The sequence below is a fragment of the Tursiops truncatus genome, chromosome 1 (genome assembly GCF_011762595.2).
Source record: "Tursiops truncatus isolate mTurTru1 chromosome 1, mTurTru1.mat.Y, whole genome shotgun sequence".
In the NCBI taxonomy this organism is placed as follows: domain Eukaryota; kingdom Metazoa; phylum Chordata; class Mammalia; order Artiodactyla; family Delphinidae; genus Tursiops; species Tursiops truncatus.
The window spans coordinates 14459195-14484636 of NC_047034.1; the positions used below are offsets into that span (position 1 = coordinate 14459195).

The 25442-nt window shown below is 35.1% G+C and overlaps 1 protein-coding gene across 1 annotated transcript in view; it reads right to left on the reverse strand.

The window, feature by feature from the left end:
- USH2A (usherin) overlaps nucleotides 1-25442 on the reverse strand; it is a 784083-nt gene that overhangs the window by 500439 nt on the left and 258202 nt on the right. The gene's annotated exons all lie outside the window — the stretch shown is intronic.

Below are 25442 nucleotides of genomic sequence, written 5' to 3' on the forward strand. Positions count from 1 at the left end.
TTATCAGAGTCATAAAAATAAATGGGTTTTTGACATGAGTGAAAGAAACATAAGGAGCTTTGTTCAAAATACTTATGAAGTTTAAAGAACTTGTCCAGCAGTAGAAGCTAAAAACGAGAAAAATCTGCTATGAAGTGGTCCACAGAGCCAATTTTCTGGGATGCCATCCTGTAACCAAATGGTCTGCAGCCTTTAGAATTACAGGGGCTCCACTCACCCTTCAGATCACCTACCAGCACTGCCCATGACACACAGTGCTCCTGTCTCTCAGAAATTACCCCTGCTCAGGAAGCAGGGGGAGCATGCAATAGTTCTCTATGATGTCTTCGCACTACCACCACCTGGCCCAACCTCCATTCTACGGGTATCCCACCCACTCAATGCGTACTATCAAGCTCTTCCTCAGTGTAAGACATTTTGTTAATGTACTGAAACTTGCAAAGAAGTTTGAGATCTTTGTTCTCAAGCGTGTCCAGTTTAGCTGGAGATATAAACTGTGTGTGTCTTAACAGACACGACGTACAGGGAGAATCAAATAAGGTCAAGAACATACATGAGAACCAAATGACAGCTCAAGAGCACAAAACTGAATAGTTAATGGCTATTGATTTGATTAGTAATATAGTCAACCAGGATTGTGTAAGCTGGAAGGGGACAGAGCTGCCTTCCTGCTGGGCTGGTAACCAAAGTTCCTACAGAGCTGAGGGATTTACCCTGGATTCAATAGACGACAACAGGTTCCTGCAATCAGAAACCATGTCTGATTCATCTTTCTACCCCCAGAAATCACACGGTGTCCTGGTGTACTTAGTAAATGGATGTGAAGAAAGGAGGTGGAAGGTACGATAGTGGTAAGGAAGAAGTTTTAACACAGGTGTGGAGGCAGGAGGTCAGAAATCATTTTGTGAGCATCAGATTGCCATTTTATAAAATACGTTTTCTATGGAACATTAACATTTGTTGAGTACTCTGATACACAATAAAGAAGAAAAACTAACAAGCCAGTGCCTGACATTAAATTCTAGTTGGTGAAAAAGAAATAAAAAAAAAAACTGTAGTGAGGTGTGATAAGTGATACAGACCTGTTTACAAGATATCATTTGATTCAAAGGGGTTAAGAAAGGTTTCACAAAGAATAAGATGCTTGAGCTTGTTTTCAGAGAATATGAAGGACTTTGGGAGAAACTGTATAAAGGCCTGGAGGCAGGGAAAATATTAAGGAAAGCTGGATGTGGAGGAGGCAGTTAAGAGATGAATCTGGAGAAATAGGCAAGACCCCATCTCAGGCCATATATAGAGTATCTGGTTTGAGAAGTTTGAGTAGAAGACAAAGATGGAAAGGAAGATTGTGTCATAACTATCTCTAGAGTGAATTATTTTAATACCAGCAAAGGCAAGTCTGGCATGTAGGCTTCAGACTTTCCAAAGAGGCAACTCAAATTTCTCCTGGCCTTCTTAGCTTCTGCGTCTTTGTCTTCTAGATTTTATGCTTTTGGTCCTTTTCAAACATACCTGTCCTACTCATTTTGATATTTCATTACTTCACACTCTCTTTGATATTACTTACTTCATTACTTCACATTCTCTTTATCCCACCTTCTAGGATATTACATTCTCGCTGTTAGATTCAGTACCTGCTCCATCCTGGAGCCTCTGTCACTTCCTAAAATAAGATCATTTGTCCCTACACATCACTTTTCAGTATCCAAACTCACTAGAACCCCTGATACTAGCTTTATTACTCTCACCTCTCCTACTAAGTGGACTAAAAAAGTTGGAATTTATCCTGTAGACAAAAGGAAGGCTTTAAAATTTGGGTGGAGGAAGGGAAGAAGATGCTCAAAGTCAAGCTAACAGTTGAATGTCTGGAGGATGTAGATAATTTAACTACAGAAGACCCAGCTGGGATATTACTGTGCTTTGGGGGAATAAGATGATAAGGATTTTACTTAAGGACTGACACATAACTAAATGTATTGAAAGAATGGAGTCTATATATTTCAGAAGAGAATCCTTAAAACAAGTGGTTATGAGGTGATGATGGGGGTAAGATGGTCAATTCTTTTCACCAATTACTGAGGGAAAAGTAGCATTATTAACAGAACTAGAAAGGTCAGGTACCGAAGACAATATGGGGTTGAGGATATAAGCTCCATCTGGGGCACAGTGAGTTTATATTAATGATGTAAAGGAAAAAACTATCCATCATTTGGAAATGAGAAACTAAATCTCAGAAGAGAAAATGGGGCTAGAAAAATAAATTGGCAATCACCTGCCAATAAATCATGTCCCTGGGAGACAGAGCAAGGACCACTGGGAAAAATGCCCCAGACTTAAGGAAAGAACTGGTCCAATAATAAAGTTAGAACAATCAGGATCACACTGTAAAATGGAAACATAGGTAGGAGAGAACTTTAGGAAGGCAAAGTTAGTTAACTGTGTAAACATTTCCTATAGGTCCAGAATAATGAGAGCTGAAGAAAAGCTCACAGAGCTGGTAATTATTATCTTTTTCAATTGAGTAGAATGAGCAGAGTCCAAACTGCCGGGTGATAATTTTTCATGGAATGGATGAGTAGGCAGTGGGTATCGAGGTCTCACTAGAAAAATCTGGTAGAGAATGAAATGAGAGACATAGAAACAAATTATTAGGGTGGCGCAGTCAGATATAAGGAGGACACACCTGCCAACAAAAGCACAGACATGGCCAAAATCTGGTGTACCTTCTGACCAGAGAAAAATCATATTTCTATCAACTCTTCTTCTCTTAAGCTTCTCTCCTTTTGGCTCAGAGTGGCTCTCTTCTACAGATGGCTTACCTTTCTGTGACCATTTTAAAATTTCATATGTGGTATCAAATACTATAATTAAGATTATTGCTTTAAAATTAAACAACTGAAGGTTATTTCATAAAAGTAGCTACAATTCAGAACACGAAGACAACAACACCCTCTACCAGGGTGCTGTAGGCATCTACATGGTAGTAACCAGGGGAGCAAAAGCCAGGATTTGAATGAGGGAAGAAAATAATAATTGCTCAGTCTGGGATTACAACTACTCGTCCCCAGTTGAAGGGAAATTTGATGAATGAAATTATGAATCACAATAAGAATTACAGAAATATTTAGCCAAGTTATACTTGGGAAAAAATCAACTAATATCATATGTTATTCAAGAATATGCATGTGCATGTGTTTTTCAGACACACCATTTAATTTCCAGCTTTTACACTTTCATAACACAGAAATGTTATATAAAATTTAGCCCAACTAAAATAGAATACACAGATCAAGGGGTATTTCTTGTGAGAAATGAAGATTTAGTAAAGTAAATTGTTTTGCTGTTGTATGGTCAAATTGTTTCCTTACATTACAAAGATTTATAATGAACGAGGGGGTTTTTTTTGCAAGTAAAGAAATAAAAATATGCACACTTCCATTGAAACATCATGTTCTTGACAATTAATGTTGTAGACACTGATAAATCCTATCTTTTGAGCCACATGCCTTAAATCATGTAGTCAATCATATGCTTATACATCCCCATCCGCTGACTTTAGGCTCAGCCACGTGACTTGTTTCGGGCAAAGAAATGGAAGCAGACATGTGGTAGCATGTTAGAGAAGAAACTTTAAATGTATACTGTGTGACTGATCTTGACTCCTATTTTCTCCTGTGCCTCATGAATGTGCTTTCATCCTGGGCTCAAGAATAAGAAGACATGTGGAGCAGAGCAGAGCAGTACCAAAGCATTTTTCTTTTTAGAGGTTTGCACTAAAAAGCCATGCTGACTAAACTGGGCAGAAAAATAAACATTTCTCACTTGCTAAAATTTAGATTTTGATGCAAAGAAAACGGGAGATATTCTGAAAAATAGAAAATTTTTTGCTTCAAGTATTTGGGGAAATGATAGAGCATTTTTCTATCTCAATAGAAAAATTTATTCATTCATCCAAGGAATATTTTTAGGAAAATATACTTTGTGCAGCCACCCTTCTGGGCTATTGGGATACAGAGATATATAAAAGAGACATACATCCATAGCCTCACATTTTTAAAAAACCTGAAAATCCAAGATCCACATGGAAATACTTAGCTTTTATGTAAATGTGTTTGCAACTTTAAAAATTTAATCATAAAAACAGTACAGTGACAAGCCCATGGAATAGGCAAAGAGTTCTTAAACAATACAGGTGAAAGTATAATAGAAAGGGAAATGGTTATAAATTGTATTAGGATTAAGAACTTCTGTCTAAGAAAAGGCACAAATAAGAGAGTGAAAAGGTAACTAACATAACAGGAGAAGATATTTATAAAATATATTTCTGATAACATACATATCCAATAAAAATATATATAATTCCTAAAAGTAAATAAAAAAAGATGAATGACTCATTAAAAGAATGGGGGCAAATGGCTCTTCAAAAAGATGATGTCCAAAATGACAAATAAATGTATGAAAAAGATGCTCAGCATTGTTAGTCATCAGAGAAATGCAAAATAAAATGCAATACCACTAAACGCCCACCAGAATGGCTAAAATAAAACAGAAAATACTAAATATACTCAAGTACATAGAGCAACTGGAATGCTCATAACTACTAGTGGGAGTATAATTGGTACCACCATTCTGAAAAACTGCTTGGCAGTACTTATTAATTTACATATCCTAAATATATGCATATCTTTTGGTCTAGCCATTCCACTCCAAGTTATATATCCCACCACACACACACACACACACACACACAGCTTCCGAAAAATATACAAGTATGTATATAGAAATACTTATTATACCATTAAAATGGAACATACACAAATGCCCACCAACTGCAGAAAAGATAAATAAATGAGGTATAATATAGCAATGAGAATGAACAAAATATAGCCACATGCAACTACAGGCATGAATCTCACAAACAAAACATTGGATAAAAAATGCTAGGCACAAAAGAACATACTGCATGATCCCTTTTACATCAAGTGTAAAACCATGCAAAATAAATCTATGGTTTTAGAGGTCAATATAGTGGTGATCCTGGTTGGGGTTTAGAACAGGGCACAATGCAGAGGTTCTGGGGGATCAGTACTGTTCTATTTAGTAATTTCGTGCTGGTTACATAAAGCTATTCAGGTTTTGAAATCTGTCAACCGGTACACCTATGATTTTTGCACTTTTCTGTTTGTATGTTAAACTTCAATACAAAGGTTTGCTGAAAATGAAGAAATAATAGAATTACATAAAATTCAAACTATAAAAGCTGAAAGTGAAAATTCTCTATAGGTTTACCTGTCACCCTCACAGAAACTACTGCCAACAATTTGGCAAAGTTTTTCTCAGAAATATTTATACACATGTATGTCATTGTTTATCTGTTTTTTCTTTACTGAAATTGGATTACATCACGCACACTATTCTGTAAGTTTTTTAAATTTTTCAAAATAAAATTGCATATATTTAAGGTGTTCAACACAATGATTTATACATATACATAGTGAAATGATTACTACAGTCAAGCTAATTAACATACTATATCCTCACATAGGTACTAATTTTTGTGTGTGATAAGTGCATCTGATATCTATTCTCTTAGCACCTTTCCATACAGTATTATTATAGTATTATTAAGTATAGTCATCATGCCTATACATTAGCTCTCTAGGCTTTTCATCCTACATAACTGCAACTTTGTAGTCTTTGACCAACATCTCCCCAGTCCCTGGTAACCACTATTCTACTCCCTGTTTGTATGAGCTTGATTTTTTTAAAAAAATTTATTCCACATATCAGTGAGCTCCTACAGTGTTCATCTTTCTCTATCTGGGTCATTTCACTTAGCATAATGCCCTCCAGGTTCATCCATTTTGTTGCAAATGGTAGGATTTCTTTCTCACGGTTGAATAATATTCCATTGTACCTGTTTGTGTATGTATGTATATTTTCTTTATCCATTCATCCACTGATGGACATTTGGGCTGTTTCCATATCTCAGCTATTGTGAAAAATGCTTCTGTAAGTGTTTTTCACTTTGTAACATAGAGCAGATATCTTTCCACTTTAGTTCACAAAGATACGTGATATTCTCTAATAACTAAATACATTTACATACTTTATTTTATAATTTTATCTTAGATAACATTTAGTTGGTTTCTAATTTTTTGATATTAAAAGTAGTATTGCAACAAACAGTTTTGCTTGCATATTGGTAGGCTCTAAGATAATGTTCAGTCAAAGAGATTAATTTCTAAAAATTTTACTCATATTGCCATATGGTCTTTGAAAACTAATAATTGATTCAAATACTGGGCTGGCAAAAAAGTTCGTTTGGTTTTTTCTGTAAGATGGCTCTAATAGCGCTTAGCTGTCTTTAACATCATTCGAAACAATTTTGTTAGACTGCATGTGACAGCTGTCATATCAGTGCGTATTTAAAAACAGACATCAAAATTGGTGAATTTTTATGTAGGCATTTTAATGTTGAAGACGGAAGCAAAAAAGCAACATTTTCTGCATGTTATGCTTTATTATTTCAAGAAAGGTAAAAATGCAACTGAAACGCAAAAAAAGATTTCTGCAGTGTATGGAGAAGGTGCTGTGACTGATCGACCGTGTCAAAAGTGGTCTGCGAAGTTTCATGCTGGAGATTTCTTGCTGGACGATGCTCCATGGTCATGTAGACCAGCTGAAGTTGATAGCAATCAAATAGAGATATTAATTGAGAACAATCAACGTTATACCACACGGGAGATAGCCGACATACTCAAAATATCCAAATCAAGCGTCGAAAATCATTTGTACCAGCTTGGTTATATTAATCACTTTGATATTTGGGTTTCACATAAGTTAAGTGAAAAAAACCTTCTTGACCATATTTCCCATGCGATTCTGTACTTAAACATAACAAAAATGTTCCATTTTTAAGACAAATTGTGATGGGCAATGAAAAGTGGATACTGTACAGTAATGTGGAACAGAAGAGATCAAGGGGCAAGCGAAATGAACCACCACCAACCACACCAAAGGGCGGCCTTCATCCAGAGAAGGGGATATTCTGTATATGGTGGGATTGGAAGGGAGTCCTGTATTATGAGCTCCTTCTGGAAAACCAAACAATTAATTCCAACAAGTACTGCTCCCACTTAGACCAACTGAAAACAGCACTCGACAAAAAGCGTCCAGAATTAGTCAACAGAAAATGCATAATCTTCCATCAGGATAATGCAAGACCACGTGTTTCTTTGATGACCAGGCAAAAACTGTTACAGCTTGGCTGGGAAGTTCTGATTCACCTGCTGTATTCACCAGACATTGCACCTTTGAATTTCCATTTATTTTGGTCTTTAAAACATTCTCTTAATGGAAAAATTTCAATTCCCTGGATGACTGTAAAAGGCACCTAGAACAGTTCTTTGCTCAAAAAGATAAAAACTTTTGGGAAGATGGAGTTATGAAGTTGCCTGAAAAATGGCAGAAGGTAGAACAACAAAATGGTGAACACGTTGTTTAATAAAATTCTTGGTAAAAATGAAAAATGTGTCTTTTATTTTTACATAAAAACCAAAGGAACCTTTTGGCCAACCCAATACATTTTCAGAGTTTGAATGACCACATCCGCATACTCTGGTCAATAATAGAAATTTCAAAATCTGAGATGAAAGAATGAGAATTCAGGTTTGTTTCAATTCACTTTTCATATTATTGGTGATAGTAAAAACTTCATATATATGTTAGCCATAAGGATAGCCATATATTTTTATGGGAGTTGTGCACACAAATGTCTCTTGTCCAATTTCAAAGGTCTGTTTATTGGTTCTACTTGATTTATTTGAGTTCTTTTTTTTTTTTTTTTTTTTTTTGTGGTACGCGGGCCTCTCACCTTTGTGGCCTCTCCCGTTGTGGAGCACAGGCTCCGGACACACAGGCTCAGCGGCCATAGCTCACGGGCCCAGCCACTCCGCGGCACGTGGGATCCTCGCGGACCAGGGCATGAACCCTTGACCCCTGCATCGGCAGGCGGACTCTCAACCATTGCGCCACCAGGAAAGCCCCTGAGTTCTTTAAATACTGTGGGTCATCATATGTTATGAGTCACCATTCTCTGTCTCCTGGATTATTGTAATTATCTCCCCTAACATTTTTGACCTCCCTTTTTCCATCCTTGCTCCATGCCCCCCCAACACACAACACACACACACACACACACACACACTATAGTCTATTCTAAAATAATAGAGTCATCCCATCAAAGGACAATTCTTGTCACGTCTTTCCTCTACCTGGTGACCACCAAAGGCTTCTTGTCTCACATCAAGTAAAAGCCAAAGTCATCATAATAGCCTACAACATCTTAAATAATCCAGCCTTCACTATGTCTCCCATTTCCAACTATGTTTCCCCTCCCTTTCTCCACTCTGGCTACCTCAGTAATTGTTCTTCCGTCTGCCTGGAAACATCTTTCCCAGGTATCTGCATGGTTTGGTATCTCATTTTTTTTAACAGGCCTTTTCTCAAATTCAACTCCTCTGAGAGACCCATTAAGACTGGTTTATTAACAATTATAATCACCCATCTGCTTTGCCTTTCTGCATAGCACTCACCATCTCCAGCCCGTACTATACTTTCATCATTTATTTCATTTATCTCATATCTCCATCCCTTAAAATATATATCTAGAACAGTGCCTGCTTCATTCTAAGCCCTCAATAAATTTTTGAAGGATTAGATGTTGATCCTTTTTTTTAAAACACCTTGTAATTTATTCCTCCCCTGCTCCCCTTGGTAACCATAGCTTTGTTTTCTATGTCTGTGATTCTATTTCTGTTTTGTAAATAAGTTCATTTGTATCCTATTTTTAGATTCCACACATAAGTGATATCATATGGTATTTGTCTTTCTGTGTCTGAGTTACTTCACTTAGTATGATAATCTCCAGGTCCATCCATATTGATGCAAATGGCATTATTTCATTCTTTTTTTTACAGCTGAGTAATATTCCACTGTATATATATACCACCTCTTCTTTATCCATTCATCCATCAATAGATATTTAGGTTGCTTCCACGTCTTGGCTATTTTAAATAGTGCTACAAACATCAGGTTGCATGTATCTTTTCTAATTATGTTTTTCTCTGGATATATGCCCAGGAGTGGGATTGCAGGATCATATGGTAGCTCTAGTTTTAGTTTTTTAAGGAACCCCCATACTGTTCTCCACAGTGACTACACCAATTTACATTCCCACCAACGGTGTAGGAGGGTTCCTTTTTCTCCACAGTTTCTCCAGCATTTATTATTTGTAGACATTTTTGATGATGGCCATTCTGACCAATGTGAGGTGATACCTCATTGATCCTTTGTCTAGATAGATGTTTCAAATACTTTCTCCCAGTTTGCTGTGTGTCTTTTAACCTTATGTTGTTGTTTTTCATTATTCTATAGGCTAAAATAAAATGACTCAAAATTTTAAAACATTTTTTCTTAATTTCTTCTAGAATTTGTGCTTTAATTAGAAAGTACTTCCTTCCTCACAAAATAATGAAAAGTAGTCTTTAATAGTTTCTTCTAGCATATTCATGACTATAACATTTAAAATTTTAGTCCAAATGATTCAGCTTCCCATTGGATAATGATAGCAGCCTAATATTTCCACATTTTTCTCTAAAAACCATTCTGATCATGAAGGAGAACAAATATAATCACCATAACCCAAGCCACTAGGGCCACAGAGTGGCCACTAGGGCCAAGCCATAGAGTCACTAGGAGACAGAGAATTCTAAAAACTTCAATATGTGAAGTAGAGAAATAAACATTCTAAACCAGAAGAGTCAGCACTGGAGTTCACACTGGAGTTGAGAGTGGAATAAAGAATGAACAGAAAAGGGCAGAGGGCAGCAAGGACCCAGCCATGGCAGAAGTCAGACAAAATCACCCCCTGAAAGTCAGCTCCTCCCTGAGTTAAAGAAACAAGCAAGCAAGTAAACAAACAACAACAACAACAACACTGAGAACAAAATATTGGCTACTGAGATATTCAAAGAAAGAGGCCTGAAAGGGTCCAGGAAAAGAAAGAGCAATCTGTGGAAGGCACTGCTTCCAGAAGAAAGGGAAGTCACTACAAGGAGCCCTATCTCTTAGCATCAGAGAAGGAAGCAAACAGGAAATTAAGAGTTCTGAATTAACAAAAGAGAATCAGAAAATCAGAAAACACACAAATCAACACAGAGCGCACCATCTATCACCATTCACAAAAACAACAGGATTTGTCTCTCTTGAACCAAAAAACCTACCCCAAACCTTCATCCTAACTGATATACCATTGGTACTGCATATTGAGCAAAAGGTAAGACATTTCAAAATGACTGGAAATTATCATATTACATCCTTATACAGCTACTGTAAGAACAAAATGAAATTGAGAACCAAAACATTTTAGCTGAAGAAAATTCTTCCCTCCAAAATCCAAGCACAGAAACTATAATTAGAGGAAACTATAACACAGCTCCCCAGCATGAATACAAGAGCTGCTAAAAAGCAATTACAGATATGAAAAAAAAATCTTGAACCAGAATTTCAAATTCTCATAACTGACATGGATATGTAGAATATATAAAGAAATCCTACAATGAAATCCTACAACTCAATACATTTTTTTCAAAGAGGAAATGAAACTGGCCAAGAGGCAATGAAAAGATGCTCAACATAGCTTAATCATCAGGGAAATGCAAATCAAAACCACAATGAGATATTACCTCACACCTGTCAGAATAGCTATCATCAAAAAGAACACAAATAACAAATGCTGGCCAGGATGTGGAGAAAACGGAACTCTTGTACACTGTTGGTGGGAGTGTAAATTGGTGCAACCACTGTGGAAAACAGGATGGAGGTTTCTCAAAGTACTAAAAATAGAACTACCATATGATCCAGCAATTCCACTCCTGGGTATATATCCAAAAATAAATACATAAATAAAAACACTAATTCAAAAAGATACAAGCACCCCAATGTTCAAAGCAGCATTGTTTAAATTGCCAAGATACTGAAGTAACATAAATGTCCATCGACAGATGAACGGCTAAAGAAGATGTGGTATATATACAATGGAATACTACTTAGCCATTAAAAAGAATGGGGTTTTGCTATTTGCAGCAACATGGATGGTCTTGGAGGGCATTGTGCTAAGTGAAATAAGTCAGAGAAAGACAAATATTGTATGATATCACTTGTATGTAGAATCTAAAAAATACAAAAAACTAGTAAATATAACAAAAAAGCAGCAGACTCACAGATATAGAGAACCAACTAGTAGTTACCAGTGGAGAGAGAGGAGAGGAGCTATATAGTGGTGGAGAGTGGGGGTACAAACTATTGGGTATAAGATAGGCTACAAAGATACATCGTACAACACAGGGACTATAGCCAATATTTTGTAATAACTGTAAGTGGAATGTAACCTTTAAAACTGTATAAAAGAATTTTAAAAATTAAAAAGTTTATACATTCATGACCAACAAACCCTGATATGTGAATAATAAGGTTCACAAGGAAGATGCTCAGTTTCATCAATCATCAGGGAACTGCAAATTAAAACTACAATGAGATACCATGTTATACTCACTAGAATGGCTAAAATTAAAAACACTAAATTCTGCTGTATGTAAATGTAAGATGGAACAACCATTTCAGAAAGTTGCTTGGTATTTTCTTACTAAAACATAAACATAGCCTATGACTCATTCTGTGGCTTGTCTTTTCATATTCTTAGCATCTTTTGAAGAAGTTGAATTTATCATTTTTGAATGGATAGTGCTTTTTATATCCTAAGAAGTCTTTACCAACATCAAGGTCACCAAGATATTCTCTCATTTTTCTCCTAAAAGCTTTATAATTTTAGCTTTTATTTTTAGGACTTTGACTCCATCTCAGATTAATTTGTATGTATGATGTGAGGTAGGGATCCAGCTTCATTTTTTCCATATCACTCCAGATTATGCAATATCATTGGTGAAAAGATTGTGCTTTCCTCATTGAATTGCCTTAACTTCACCAAATTTAATTGACAATGGAAATTTGGGTCTATTTCTAATCTATTTGTCAGTACTTCACAAATAATACAATGTCTTGATTTTTGTGGCCTTATTTTAAGTCATGATGTCAGATAGCATAAGTCTGACAAATTCATCAGACTATATTCAATCTTGTTTTCAAATATTCTAGACCTTTTGAATTTCCTTTTAACTTGTAGAATCAACTTGAGAATTTCTTTAAAAAAGCTTGCTGGGGCTTCCCTGGTGGCGCAGTGGTTGAGAGTCCGCCTGCCGATGCAGGGGACACGGGTTTGTGCCCCGGTCCAGGAAGATCCCACATGCCGCGGAGCGGCTGGGCCCATGAATCATGGCCGCTGAGCCTGCACGTCCGGAGCCTGTGCTCTGCAACGGGAGAGGCCACAACAGTGAGAGGCCCGCATACGGCAAAAAAAAAAATAAAATAAAATAAAAAAAAACTTGCTGTAATTTTGATTGAAATTACATTAAGCCTATAGATTGACTTGAGGGGAAGGACTATTTTAACAACCTTTTGTTTATCCACAATCATGATAAGTCTTCTCATTTATTTATATTTACTTTAATTTTCCTAAGTCATTTTACAATTTTGGGTGTAGAATCTTTTCACTTATTTTGTTAAATTTAAGTATTATGTTTTGGATGCTCTTTTAAATGCTACTTTTACACTTTTTTCAACTATTATTAGTATATTTGATTAATTTTATCTAAGTTTCTTTTTATTTAATTTTGTTTCAGTAATTTTTACTATAATATGTCTAAGGTGTGATTTTCATTGTATTTATCCTGTTTGAAAGTCACTGAGCTTCTCTGATCCATACATAGGCTGCTGTTTTATCACAAAATCTGAAGATTTATCAGCAGTTGTTTCCTCAAATATTTTTTTCTGCCTATTTTCTCTTTGCCTACTTCCTGGAATCCTGTCTCTACGTAAGTTAGAACTCCTGATATTATCTCACAGGTTACTCATCCTGTTTTTCTTTCAATCTTTTTTCTCTTTGTTTTCATGTGGTTATTTTATAACTATGTTCAAATTCATTAATCTTTTGTTTTGCACTGTCCATCTGCTGTTAAGCTCATCCAGTAAAGATTTTGAACTTCTTTTATTTTATTCCTTTTAGAGCAATCATTTCTCTTCTAAAATGCTGTATTGTCTTTATCTACTACATGTATTTTTACCTTTAAATTCTTTAGAATATTTATAATATTTGCTATACTATTTTCATTCTAATTTTAATAATTTGGTCATCTGGAAATATGCCTCTATTGACTGTGTTGAACTGAAATTGGGCTCTAATTACATTGAGTTCACTTGTGATTATCCCAACTCCCAATGACTGGTGATGTCATTGTTTTGATTTTATTCATATTTAAACTGGCAGGAGATTGTAGATTTTTTGGTTCAAATTTGGATTCAATCCTTTCATATCTCTGGAACCAATCACTGGAAGAATGTGTAGGAGTCCGTTTCTAGGCCCTCTTCAGCAGATACTTTCTTGGCAAAATATGAGTGGAGAGCATAATAGGATTTGGGAACTGAGCTACTTGTTTTGGCATTTGGACTTCTTCTAGATCTCATGTCATGTCACTAGGGCACATTGACAGTTGATAGCTGATTTCTTCTTGACTCTGAAGATTTTCCCTATATATATATCAGGCTTATACCTCTGGGACCAAGTACCCACCCTCAGATATAGAAAGTTCCACAGCTCTCTCTTCAACTATGAAACACTTGTTTCTTACTAAAATTCAGTTTGTCCAGGCTTTTCTGCATTACCTGCTCTTTGATAGCCTCACAGAAAAATATGATATTTATTTAGCCTAGATTTTTCTTGTTGTTACCATGATAGTGAAAGTCCTTCTCACTCTTCTACCTCCAAATCTGAAGCAGAAGTTTCTATTAATTTTATAAGTGTTTTTGTGGGAACAGTAAAGCAACTGATTCATATATAGATCCAGTCACTTGTAGACTGTTCTATTAGTGACACATTTTTAACAGATTGTCTTGGATTTTATAGGAGATAATATTATTGGGAAATAATGATTGTTTGATCATTTTAAGTCCAAGTTTTATAATTCCTATTCCTCATTGCATTGATAAGACTGCTAGAACAGTGACATGTGACAGCGACCATAGATCTCTATCTTTTTAGTGCTACTTCTATATTTTTCTAAAGATTGATATATTTACCCACTTATTTGTTCAACTGGTGAATCACCTTTATATTGAAAAATTTTCCTTGTGGCAAATCCTGAACCTCTCTTGCTTGAAAGTATGCCTATATTTTCTAAATCTATACTTCACGTATAGATAACTATGGTCCTCTCATAAGAATCCTTCAAAAATGTAGAATAGCTTTTAGGTCAGACATTTTTTTCCTTTTAACCTTCAATTCTAGGGGTAAACATTTTTTTCCCTTTAGAAATAGATATTGATCCACTGGTTGAGAAAAGTCAATCAAATATTACATTAAGTTAAAAAACCCCAAACTAATTAACATGAGATAACTTTTAGCAGGAATAAAAGAATACGAAAACAACAACTTACTTTAAAATATTTTAACTTGTAAACATAGAGAAAATTAAATAGACAATAATTTAAACATAACTTAGTTCCATTAATTTACCTTTTCTTTCACCAAAATATACTTTTTTTCTGAGAAATAAAGATACGAAAGACATAATACTCATCTCATATAGAACTTATTCTATAGTAGATGGGCCAAATGAATACAAAACACTACAAATGACACACTTAAAGAAGGATATGCAATTCACAGATGTTAAATAGCAAAAAAAAAAAAAAAAAAGAGACTAACTGTTAAAATGAGGGCAGAGCAGCATATGTGAAAGTTCACAGAAGCTGTGATGACTGAGCGGGATTGTGAAGGATGAAATTATAAGTTAGCTGATGGACAATGTTGTAAAGAGCACATAGGGCTTCTAAAGCCAAGTGATAGATATAGATAAACGTTCATAAAAAAAGAAGATACTGTAGTAGAAGACAGGCATTTTTCCGAAGCTTTTTAAACTACTGTCACAACCAGTATCTCTCTTTCTTGTTGACTTTAAAAAATATCTGCTAGAATTTAGCTTTTACAGTCTGCCTAGTGCCCCTTCCTTGTATTGTAGAAGGAAGTATCAAACCAAAACACTGAGATGAGGATGAAAGGTACTAGAATCTGGTGTTATCACTAAACTCTCCTTCAGCTGCATCACTCAACCAAATCCATTGATCCCGATGCTAAGGATGTGACAGTCAACAATTTTTTCAAATCCTGCTAGGAGCCATATGAAAGAAACAGGTATAGCCTGGGATAAGAGTTACTTGTCTCTGATATAAGCCACATTGTTCATCTCTCATTCAATAGAAAATTCCAATAGAATAAACAAAGATATGACTCAGTTTTAAAACAAATCTATCAGAGCTCAAAGGCGCCTTATAGATCAGTATATTAAATTGGCCAAAGATTTATAAAGAACTGCTGTAAAACAACACAAATTAAATATGTTAATGTAATAGTCAAGGTGTGTTTTGTCAGGAAATTTACTGGGGTGTGGAGAATGCAGTCTTGATGCATGAACTTCTAAAATTAAAATAACTCTTCACATAAAATTAATGCATTCTATTACATAGATATTTTCTTATCTTTGCCCTCAGAAAGAAAGCAGAAATCCTTTGGCTTCATTCTAAAATATCCCTTCTGCTTCATTCCCACTCATACCACTTTGCTTGGGGATGGATTTCTAGTTGCCTGTTTGGTACATTAGGTAATGTAGAAGTTCAGTTTCATATAGAAGCAACTCTAGCTGTACAGCTTAATTTGAATTATGCAAATAAGTTCTAAATTGGAAAAAAGATTTTCTTTTTACTTGACTGCCATTAGATGGTGCTAAAAATGTCTCCATTCATAAAATATTTATGGCTAACCAGCCCTATAAATACATGAATAACAAAATCTTCATTGACTATAGTTAACAAAATAACAATTGAAAACTAATCTGAAAATAATAGAAATGCCCTGGAATTAGTCTCCAAACAGCAAACTCGTTATTAGAATGCCAAATGTGTTATTTATTTAAATATGTATTATTTCTTAATTTTTAAACTTACATTGCTTTTCATCTGCTTACTACTGAAGAACCTGGGAAACATTAGAGCAGCATTCTAAAAATTACACTGTAAATGAAGATTAGGATAAAAAGTAGGGAAATACTAGAGAAAAATAAGAATAAAGAATTTTACTGTGTAGGAAGTTTTGAGAAACAGTAGTTAACCCTAATCTTTATAAAACAAAGAATGCTCTCTTTCACCTTTTAAAATAATCCTCCAGGGCTTCCCTGGTGGCGCAGTGGTTGACAGTCCGCCTATCCATGCAGGGGAACACGGGTTCGTGCCCCGGTCCGGGAGGATCCCACATGCCGCACAGCAGCTGGGCCTCTGAGCCATGGCCGCTGACCCTGCGCGTCCGGAGCCTGTGCTCCGCAATGGGAGAGGCCACAACAGTGAGAGGCCCGCGTACCGCAAAAAAATAAGTAAATAAAAATAACCTTCCATTTCAACCTAGGAACAATTAAAAACTGTGACTTCCTGAATGTCACTGTTAATAAGGACCAATCATGCTTTACAATCTCCAAATGATAAGTATACAAGGAAGAATTATCACCAGATACTTTCTGAAACATACATAAGCCAGGATGCTTATTTCCTGTACAGAATAGGCCTCAGTTAATAGATGTACTGGATTAGGTGATCTCCAAAATCCTGTAGTAGTGTGTGACTTTATAAATTAATGAACTAGAATTTTCATCTAACTGCCTTTTCAGTTCTGATTTTATAGCAAGAGACTTCTCAAGTTGCTTATCTTCCTTTCCATTTCATACAGATAGTCTTGCAATCACTGTCAGGCAACTATTTCCATTGCCTTAGATACTTGGAATCTTACTCTAGGTTTTTTGGGGGGGGGGGCGGTTAACATCTTTATTGGAGTATAATTGCTTTACAATGGTGTGTTAGTTTCTGCTTTATAACAAAGGGAATCAGTTATACATATACATATGTCCCCATATCTCTTCCTTCTTGCGTCTCCCTCCCTCCCACCCTCCCTATCCCACCCTTCTAGCTGGTCACAAAGCACCGAGCTGATCTCCCTGTGCTATGCGACTGCTTCCCACTAGCTATCTATTTTACATTTGGTAGTGTATATATGTCCATGCCACTCTCTCAGTTTGTTCCAGCTTACCCTTCCCCCTCCCTGTGTCCTCAAGTCCATTCTCTAGTAGGTCTGTGTGTTTATTCCCATCTTGCCCCTAGGTTCTTCATGACCAGTTTTTTTTTTTTTTAGATTCTATATATATGTGTTAGCATACAGTATTTGTTTTTCTCTTTCTGACTTACTTCACTCGGTGTGACAGACTCTAGGTCCATCCACCTCACTACAACTAATTCAATTTCGTTTCTTTTTATGGCTGAGTAATATTCCATTGTATATATGTGCCACATCTTCTTTATCCATTCACCTGTTGATGGATACTTAGATTGCTTCCATGTCCTGGCTATTGTAAATAGAGCTGCAGTGAATATTTGGGTACATGACTCTTTTTGAATTATGGTTTTCTCAGGGTATGTGCCCAGCAGTGGGATTGCTGGGTCTTATGGTAGTTCTATTTTTAGTTTTTTAAGGAACCTCCATACTGTTCTCCATAGTGACTGTATCAATTTACATTCCCACCAACAGTGCAAGAGGGTTCCCTTTTCTCCACACCCTCTCCAGCATTTATTGTTTGTAGATATTTTGATGATGGCCATTCTGACCAGTGTGAGATGATATCTCATTGTAGTTTTGATTTGCATTTCTCTAATGATTAATGACGTTGAGCATTCTTTCATGTGTCTGTTGGAAATCTGTATATCTTCTTTGGAGAAATGTCTATTTAGGTCTTCTGCCCATTTTTGGATTGGGTTGTTTGTTTTTTTGATATTGAGCTGCATGAGCTGCTTGTAAATTTTGGAGATTAATCCTTTGTCAGTTGCTTCATTTGCAAATATTTTCTTCCATTCTGAGGGTTGTCTTTTCATCTTGTTTATGGTTTCCTTTGCTGTGCAAAAGCTTTGAAGTTTCATTAGGTCCCATTTGTTTATTTTTGTTTTTATTTCCATTTCTCTAGGAGGTGGGTCAAAAAGGATCTTGCTGTGATTTATGTCATAGAGTGTTCTGCCTATTAGTTTTTAATTTTATTTCTAGGATGAACCCTGAAGTTGAACTTTCATCAAAGTTCTTCATCTGTGTATTTCAAAATTCTTCACCATTTTTTTTAAAGTTGGGTAGTTTGTCATTATTATTGCTTTGTAAATTCTCTTTTCATATTAAGGGTATTATTTCACTGTCTGTCACATGTGTTACAGTCATTTACTTTCTTTTCTTACAGATTTTTTAAATTAAAAAATATTTATTTTACTGTGGACAGATATTTTTAATGTTATTTCTATTATAAAAATCGTGTAAATTTTTATGTATTAAAATTTATTCTTTTCCAATAATGGTATATCCTTTTCTTTTGCTTTTATAATTAGGTTTCCCAACTAAAAATTTGTTACTTACTTACATTTTCCCATTCATTTCCTATATTTAACATTATATTCCATTTGTAATCTATTTTGACACACAGTGTGAGATAGCGATATATCCAAGTTTTGCTTTTTGTTCCTGGACATGTAAAAATAATGCATTCCATGAGGCAGGAACTTTGTGTTATTTACTTCTGCATTTCCACCACCTTGAACAATGGCTGACACATAATAGATGCTCAAAAATATTTGCTGAATAAATGTTTAATGGCTGCAATCCCACCTTTAGCATATTCTATTGACTCAATCTCTGTACTTTCTATTTAGTTCCACTGATATATTTTTGTAGCAGTAGTATCTGATAATATTTCTAATATCTGACAATTTGTTCTTCCTCTCAGTATCCTTCCCTTCTGTTTTTTAACTACTTCTCAATTCATTCACTTTTTATATTAACATTAAAATCATTATTATGAGTATGTTTTCTCTTTTCCTTAAACTGATCCTGCACATGTCTTTTTAACTTTATACAAGATTTTATATATTTTACTGCCATTATGAATAAGATCCTTTTTAGATTCATTATTACTGAATCATAGAAAAATACTTAGTACATTTGTTTTTAATCAACCATCTTATTGTAATGTTATTCTCTATATTAAGTTTTGGTGTTCTCTCCTTTTTTCATATATATGCTTATATTTTCTGGAAAAAATAATTTTGTCTACTCCTTTCCAATAATCCTACCTCTTAATTCTGTCTTAATACGTGGGCTATATTTTCCAAAATAATATTAAAAATCAGTATAGATGATAAGTATTATTTATTGTTCCCAACTAAATAAGAATTGATACAGTTTTTTAACCATTAAGGTGAATGGTGAATGTTGGTTTGTCCAATTATCATCTGTTTTAGATTACTATGCTTCTTGCTGATTTTTTAAACACTTTTTATTCCTTCTCTCAAATTATATTTCTTGAGTTGTTATTCTGTAGAAGGTAGACGGACCTAAACATGAGTATGATGCATCTCAAACATTTAGGAAACTTTAGGCTAACAGAGTGTGTAAGAGCAAAGAATGTTTTCCAAAGGAAGAATCGTTTTAGGTGACTAGTAAACCACAGTTTCTTGGAATTCTCATGGAATGCCCCATGGAAGGAACCACCAAAATAAACACTCTATTATCGAAAGCAATTAATAAGTCAAATGCTGTAAAATGTAACCAATGTCACCAAAGAACATCTGAGATGATTTCCTCTTCTGAGTAGCTTTATCTTAATTACAAAAATATAGACTTATATTGCATGAAGTTTTAGGTAAAAATGCTTATACACATACAGAAAAATAGATCTATTTATATAAATTTATCTGTCTACATCTGTATCTATTTATCCATCCATCCAATTCCAGATTATTCCCCCAAATTGCTCTTGCACACCAAAATATTTATATAAGCATTAATAAAAAATCAGAAGTTTACAAGAAAGATAAGTATATTATGAGGAAGATATCATTCTTAATTAAAAAACGCTTCCACTAATAACCAATAATTGTAAAGCATCATCCCTCCTCTTTATACATACTATATACATTCAATTCCAAACACCTTAAAGTTATATTTCATCTACTACATAAATACACTCCACTTTGAGCTCATTTTTGAAAACTGTTGTGTGTTGGATTGAAGTCAGATAATGCAAAATATGACTGAATGCCATTTAATGATAACTGGACTGTGAATTATAATCAACATAATACTTAATCATTTTATAGAGCAAAAAATAGAAAATTCAGCATGTATTTTGGTTTCCTGAAACAAATAATATGTTTTACCTTGACCTCTTGTAAAATGGTTGACATTTTAACAAGTGACTCTAGCAAATAAAGTGTTTAAACTTAGGTTAAAGTAAAAGGTAGTTATGAAAATATTCTTTAATAAAATGAATTTGTATCTTTTTTTTTTTTTTTTTTTTTTTTGCGGTACGCAGGCCTCTCACTGTTGTGGCCTCTCCCGTTGTGGAGCACAGGCTCCGGATGCGCAGGCTCAGCGGCCATGGCTCACGGGCCCAGCCGCTCCGCGGCATGCGGGATCTTCCCAGACCGGGGCACGAACCCGTGTCCCCTGCATTGGCAGGCGGACTCTCAACCCCTGCGCCACCAGGGAAGCCCTAGTTTTTGTTTTTATACAACTGAAAAAATAAACTTTTGGACATATATCTATAAAGCATATCAGTTCTACTTTCATATCTTATACCTCACAGAAGATCTAGGTGCTTGCATATACATATATAATTCATATATACCGTTGCACATATACATGCACACATATGCATACACGTTTCATTGAGTTACATTTATATTGATTCATGTCCAAAAAAGGGATTTCAAAAGTTTATTTTAATGTAAGTGTACACAATGTACTGAAATATGCTGTTTTATTTTGTAATACAAGCAACAGGATAAAACAATTAAATTCCACTCACTTGCAGCATTAGTACAATTTCTGAGTGACCTTGACCTTGAAATGATTTAGTGTCTTTCATGTCAAATCTAATGGTTGAAAGTGTTCAATGACCCCAAGCAGCATTAAAGAGAATCTACTTTGGAAGTTCTACACTGAAGTCTTTCTGTACTAACAATCTCAGCTGATCCAAGCAATTGGACCAATATTAAAACATATTTCAGGCTCCTTTGGAGCAAACTAGAATCCTAAAATGTAATCAAATGAGAACAATTTCTCATGTTGCACTTTCAAATAATACATTGTTAGCTCAAAATGAAATCAAAACGTCTACTTCTGATTCTGACCCTACATTTTGAAGAGAACGCTATAACCACATTACGGTTCTTCAAGAATCCTGTCTTTAAGAGTAAAGGAATCCAAGAGGAAGGAGCTGGCTATACTTCCAACTTTGTGACAAATGAAAAACAAAAACAAACAAACAAGAAGCATCCCAAGGGCTTAGGGGCCTCCTGTAGATCAACACTTAAACACACATCTAATTTTGGCATAATCATTGATTATGGAATCACAATCACTGAAGATTCATGGAAGCCAATTTAGAATAACCATGAAACCCATGGCCATTCCACCCCTGTCCTACCCCACTTTACCTTGCTTGTCAGAAGTAGGGCAAGGGTGGGGAGCTCTTCTGGCTGCCTAGATTACCTTGTCTTTGGTAATCTTCTACATCTTGGGCAACCACGGTGTGTTAAGGATCAAGTGTTTTACTACAATGACATTTTGGGGTACTTTCCAGAGGGAAAGGATATTTTACTAAAAGGGACCAGTCTTCTCCTTCCAGGCCAAGGAATAGCTAATCTAAAAATGTGATCACATTGCAATATTTATTGTCTCTAAAAATGTGTTTTGAAAATACTAGAATGCCTATAAATGCATGCTGAATGAAAGAGTAAAATTTCATAATCCTCTTAGCAGCCCATGTCATTGTGTAATCACTCTTACCGTCATGAAGTGAATCCTTATATGTAACTGAGTCCATTCTTACCACAACTTAATCCCATTTTCTTTAGTTCACACTATTGTAGGAATTGAGAACAACAGATTTGCATGGTAACAATGCATGTATTTGAAATTGGTTACTAATTCATTTCTAATACTTTATCACCATAAGACTAAAATATGAGGTAAATTCAATTCAGTAAAAACAAGTTAAACTTGTTTTAAAAGTCAGAGAAATGTTTGCCTGTGTGCAGACAAACCTGTTCATGAACGAACATTTTTGTTTTAATCAGGTAATATAATTGCATAGCTTCTCAATTAAATCACCAAAAACATATTAACCACTTTTGGAGAAGTATCGAGAAAATCAGAGGGTAAAAAGGAACTGACGGCATCTGCCATGTACTTAAAAGAGGGCCCAAGGTAGGACCCGTCCCTCTCCCTGGCTAAATAGGAGGCAGCTGCCTGGCCTTCACCCTGTTCTCCAAGTTAACAGCGTTGCAAGAGTTAAAACAATCTTTCTTTTTTTCCTTCCAAGGGTCCTATATCATTTTGTTAAGATATTTCTTTGGTGTAACTCCAAAGAAGGGGAATTTGGTATTTGGCTTAGTGATTAAAGATAGATGCTAGAGTGTACTGCCTGGATTCAAATACCAGCTCTAGAACTTAATTTATATGTGACCTTGGACCTTATTTAACCTTTCTGTACCTAATTTCTTCATGTATAAGTGGAGATAATGATAGTTTCTTCTTTCACAAAATTCTTGGGAAGATGAAATAAGAAGTTAAAGTGTATAAGGTATTTAGAACCATTTGGCCCTGTATAAGTACTAGCTATTATTATTATTATTATTATTAAAGTCCATTGATTTTTGCTTGCTTTGAGATGTGCTTGATTTGGTATTAACAACAGAGGGCTATATTGTACCTTTATTTTACAGTTTACAAAACAGAAAGCTTGTAATTAGACACATCTTGAATACCTGTCCAACTCCAAGAAAGAAAGTGTCTTACAACTTGAGCAACCTCAGGGCTTCTCTGGGAGAACAAAAGTCTCAGCATCCTCATCGTACAACCTTCTCAGAGTCTAACTTCTCACAAGCACACACAGTCCTTCATTATACAGAAATATATTTCTGTGTAAAATTACAGTAAGTTCTTACTCTATTTAAGAAATGTATATTGATGACAGCTACATGTAAAAGAATGAGATTAGAACATTCTCTAACACCATACACACAAAAAAAACCTCAAAATGGATTAAATAACTAAATGTAAAGCCAGATACTATAAGACTCCTAGAGGAAAACATAGGCAGAACACTCTTTGACATAAATTGAAGCAATATTTTTTTTTGGATCCATCTCCTAGAGTAATGGAAATAAACAGATGGGACCTAATGAAACTTAAAAGCTTTTGCACAGCAAAGGAAATAAACAAAACAAAAAGACAACCTACAGAATAGGAGAAAATATCTGCAAACAATGTGATTGACAAGAGAATTAATCTCCAAAATATACAAACAGCTGATGCAGCTCAATACCCAAAAAAACCCAAACAACCCAGTGAAAAAATGGGCAGAAGATCTAAATAGACATTTCTGTAAAGAAGGCATACAGATGGCCAAGAGGCACATGAAAAGATACTTAACATCACTAATGATTAGAGAAATGCAAATCAAAACTACAAAGAGGTGTCACCCCACACCAGTCAGAATGGCCATCATCAAAAAGTCTACAAATAATAAATACTGGAGAGGGTGTGTAGGAAAAGGAATCTTCCTACACTTTTGGTGGGAATGTAAATTGGTAAAGTCACTATGGAGAACAGTTCGGGTCTTTCTTAAAAAACTAAAAATAGAGCTACCATATGATTCAGCAATCCCACTCCTGGACATATATCTGGAGAAAACCATAATTTGAAAAGATACATGTACCCCAATGTTCATAGCAGCTCTATTTACAACAGCCAAGACATGGAAGCAACCTAAGTGTCCATTGACAAATGAATGGATAAAGAAGATGTGGTATATATACACAATGGACTATTCCTCAGCCATAAAAAGGAATGAAATGATGCCATTTGTAGCAACATGGATGGACCTAGAGATTATCATACAAAGTGAAGGAAGCCAGACAGAGAAAGAAAAGTATCATATGACATCACTTATATGTGGAATCTAAAAATAGGATACAAATGAACTTATTTACAAAACAGAAATAGACTCACAGACATAGAAAACAAATGTATGCTTTCCAAAGGGGAAAGGTGGGGGAGGGATAAATTAGGAGTTTGGGATTAAAATACACACACTACTCTATTTAAAACAGATAACCAACAAGGATCTACTGTAGAGCACAGGGAACTATACTCACTATCTTGTAATAACCTATAATGGAAGAAAACGTAAAAAAAGAATATACATATTTTTATATATGACTGGATCACTTTGCTGTACATCTGAAACTAACACAACATTGTAAGTCAACTAAATTTCAATAAAAATTTGTAAAAAAGAAATGAATATTGAGTGTCTCTTACAGACTGCACATTATTGGGGACACTAATATGGAAAAGATGTGACAACTGATGAGCCCCCAATAATTTAGAGTTTAGAGAAAATGTTTGTTTTTTGTTTCAACCTTTAATCAAAATGTTTCTTTCTTGCTTTCCCAAAACCCAGGCCAAAAACCATTCCTGATCTCCACATTCTAATGGGACATCCCCTTCCTATCTATGACACCAAGCTTTAATAATGAATGAGCCAGTTCATCCTTTTACCACTTTTTAAGGACCTCACCAACAGGTCCCTGGAGTATAGCTACAGGAAAAAAAAAAATCTCTACATGTATTAGAGTCTTGGCTGTGTTCAATTCAGGACAAAACAAAAATGTCTCATTTCTCCATTTTTCTGAACCAGTGATTGGAAACACTATGAATGGTGGTATGAGGATAGGATACCCAAGCCTGCATACCTTCTTAGAAAAAAGGCCTGGCTACAATCTAAAAAGACTGGTTGTTTCATCACTATACAGAAATAAAGAAAAGACTGAGATATTGTGTAGCAAATAGATTCTGTTCCATATTATTTATTAGGATGGTCTTATACAAACTATTCAAAGAAAGCTTATTTATAAAAAGCTCTCCGAAACTCCATCACTGAATAGTCCAGTAATCACTAAGTAGCCATTTATTCAATTTGGTAATGGTCTGATTAAACAGTTCTCTAGTGCACTAAAACCCATAGAGGTGAAATAAAATATTAGAGGCAAATGATTTTACCCAATGATGCATTTTCTCTCTATTTCTAGGTCTTCCCTTTAAAAAATAAATAGAAAGCTGGTATACT